A 3,390-nucleotide genomic window follows, 5' to 3' on the forward strand; every position below is an offset into this window, starting at 1 on the left:
CACACACACACACACACACACACACACACCCCCACACACACGCACGCACACATCCTGGACTTCCAGAGAGACGGACAGAGACGAGGATATTTCATCATGTTTGGTGCCAGGAATAATGAGAGCATCTCATCATCAATGTTTTCTTTTGAAATCCGTTTCAGAACCATTTTCTTCACATCATCGTTTTATTTTGCTGCTTTTTCAGTTTCCTGTCAGTGAAATCTATAGATAATAAATTTAGTTTTAATGTTTAATAGGTTTTACTTATTGAGTCTAACTGAGACTTCACTGGTTCAGATCAGATTTGTGCGAAGCTGTTAGCATATGGGCTAACAGCAGGGTCACATACAGAACATGGCCGACTGAACATAACAGCTTTAACATCCCGAGTTCCTGTCAGCCAATGGAGACGCATTGTGTGGCAGCAACCACACAACGGGCCAATCAGGAGCTCTGTTTGATACAAACCGGCCAATCAGGGGTCGATCAGAATAACTCGGTGACCTCGTGACCTTTGCTACATATGGCCCCATAAACAACCAGCATGAAGGACTCAAACAGGAAACGCTGCGTCTGAAAGGAGGATATTTCATCATGTTTGGTGCCAGGAACAGAATCCCAGCAGACGGGTTTCTGATGCTCCTTATTCCAGATCAGAATCTTCTGATCGATGCGGCGAGACCAAAGCAATCGACATACGAGGAATTAAACCAATCAGTCACTCAGAGAGACGTCTTCCTGATCCCTCACCATGAACCGATGGCCTAGTAAAAGGAGGATACTTTAGTAAATTACATTTTAACAAACTTTGATTGATGGACTTCAACGTACTTTTTTGGAACAACTTCAAGTTGTACCTATACTTTAAGTAAACTTGTTATGTAGTATTCAAGAGCTTGATTAGTATATTTTGAGTGTACTAATTCTGTCATAAAATTATATTAAATATATTTTTAATATATTTAAAATATACTACTAATATATTAGTAATGTATTTAAATAATTTTTATTTTTGATTTACTGCTATTGCTAATAAACTACAATTTTAATTACTCATAAGTCTTCTTTATTCCTACTTTCCTATTTTGTACATTACATGCATAATTACATTACAGTACTTACATTGTTTTATGCTACAATTACATGGAAAGATTATTTACACAAGATGTTCAAGGTAATTAAAATATTTTGTTTTATTACCAACATTTTAAAATTGTCCAATTTTACTCACAACTGTTTGAACTTTACATAAATGATCAGTTTACACGTCAAAAGTGAACACAATGAAAATTTAAGTGTGGCGAAAAAACACCAAAGTTATTACTTTAAAGAACAAAAAGTATAATTACATTGTGCTTTTAATATATTGCCATTTTGGTAACACTTTATTTGATGGGGTGTGAATAAGACCGACATGACACTGTCATAAAACCTGTCATCCAACTTTTAAAGCAAATTCTCATTAAAATTGTCATTATTTACTGAATGACACTTCATGACACTGTTGGTTTGTTCCTAACAGGTCATGTTTATGACAGTATCACATCAGTCTTATACACACCCCGTCAAAGTCTTACCGACATTTTTTCAAGAGCCAATATACCATAAGACAATTGTACAAACTGTCAAAACATTCAAAGTTTACAAACAACAAAATGATGAAAATCAGCACAATAAAACGATAGGTAAACTTTAGAGGAAATGTGAAAACTGTTTCACCAATTAATTCAATGTCACTGTATTCCAGTATTACTGCAGACAAACTGACATTTCTCCTTCCTAAGAACAGTGAGGATCAACGACAGAACATTCCCGTTCACTGCACCTACAGAAACCTACAAAAAAGAACAACAGAGCAATTAAACAGAGAAAGCATTTGTATTTAAAGAGAACAGAAAAATGGCAAATAAAAAAATAATACTTACAATTTTAAGACGTTGTGGACTCGCCATGTATGTGACATCATAAGAACTGAAGATGATTGGGACCGGATGCCTGGGGGGTAAAAACATTTCTGGGTTTCTTCTTTGCCTGTTTATGTTAGAAGTAGAAAAAAACAGTCAGCAAAGTCATAGAATCAGTTGATGTTGGCATCAACTATGAAGCTGTTTTAAGTGTGGACTAAAGGAGACAAACTACCTTAAAATCTTTCCATCCATGATCTGAACAGGCTGATCCCTGCAGGGTGGTGAGGGGGGCTGGTGGTGCCCATCTCCAGCAGCCATCAGATGAGAGGCAGGGTTCACCATGGACAGGTCACCAGTCCATCACAGGGCCCTGAAAGCCAACAATGAATAAAATGTATGACAGAGAAATGTTAGATTAACAAGAAGAGAAAAATTCTGTCCAGTTACCTTTAAATCAAATCATGTTTATTAAGCACTTAGTGTTGGTAACAGCAGTTTTTGTTGTTGAAAATGTAGCTAGCTCCTCATTGAAAAAACAAACTTCCATCATGAAGACATGTGGAGGTTCATCCTCAGAGCTGGTTGGTGATCTGGTGGAGCAGAGCTGCTGCTGAGACAGAAAGTCTTTAGTTTTCTAACACCTGATCTCTCTGCTTCCTCTTTCATTTGCTTAGACTGCAAACACATGTTGAAGATAAAAACATTGATGAACGAGTTAGAACATCAACCTCACAATATCAAAGTCTCTCTGTCTGGTGGAGCTCAATTAAAACCAGGTTAGTTTATGAATGGGGTATATGCCATGGACTTCCGTTTTAGCACTTCCGCATTTTTTTCCACATAGCCTGCTTCCGGTGCACAGGTCACTCTGTGTTAGAGATGGAGTTTTTCACTTGGTCCTTGCTGGATTTGCCCACAGTAACCGTTAACCATTTTAAAAACAAAAAGCAGCGGGAGGATGTAACTTCATAACCTCATTTTCTAAGCAGAATCTCAGAGGGAAAAAAAGAGAAATTACGTTGGGCAAAGCAAGAACAGATTATAGCAGCCAAGTGGAAAAAATCACTCTAACGTGGATAATAATGATGAAACAGCAAAGGTAGATAATCATATATTCGGGATTCGGGAAATACGTGATTTGCACCATTTGTTCTGTGGGTTTTTTATGTGGGTCGGTGCCACTTAAACGGCTGTAAAGCAAAGGTTCTGGACCTTAATCTGACTGACTTCTTGTGTGGTTTGGAGCATTGCCGCTCTCGGCTGTTTTTAAATTACCGTGCTCGGTATCGCTCCGACTGCATGTTAAATGTATTTTATATAATTGTCACATAAACAAAACTAAGGAGTTGCCTAAAAATGATTTCATATTCCATATAACATAAACGCATCAACACACACGTATTGACTTACCTTGTGCCGAATCGCTGCCTCTGTTCTCAGCCTGTTCCCGTTGCAGTGGATTTCCTCCGGCATTATTTTCCTC

At 37.7% G+C, this 3,390-nt stretch overlaps 2 protein-coding genes across 2 annotated transcripts in view; one reads left to right on the forward strand and one right to left on the reverse strand.

Moving 5' to 3' along the window:
• Nucleotides 1–3,390, reverse strand: part of LOC103129405 (leucine-rich repeat and fibronectin type III domain-containing protein 1-like protein) — a 114,189-nt gene that overhangs the window by 44,399 nt on the left and 66,400 nt on the right. The window lies entirely within an intron of this gene.
• Nucleotides 1–3,390, forward strand: part of LOC107834182 (clumping factor A-like) — a 24,672-nt gene that overhangs the window by 1,019 nt on the left and 20,263 nt on the right. The window lies entirely within an intron of this gene.

Source organism: Poecilia formosa, unplaced genomic scaffold (assembly GCF_000485575.1).
Source record: "Poecilia formosa unplaced genomic scaffold, Poecilia_formosa-5.1.2 Scaffold543, whole genome shotgun sequence".
Taxonomy (NCBI): domain Eukaryota; kingdom Metazoa; phylum Chordata; class Actinopteri; order Cyprinodontiformes; family Poeciliidae; genus Poecilia; species Poecilia formosa.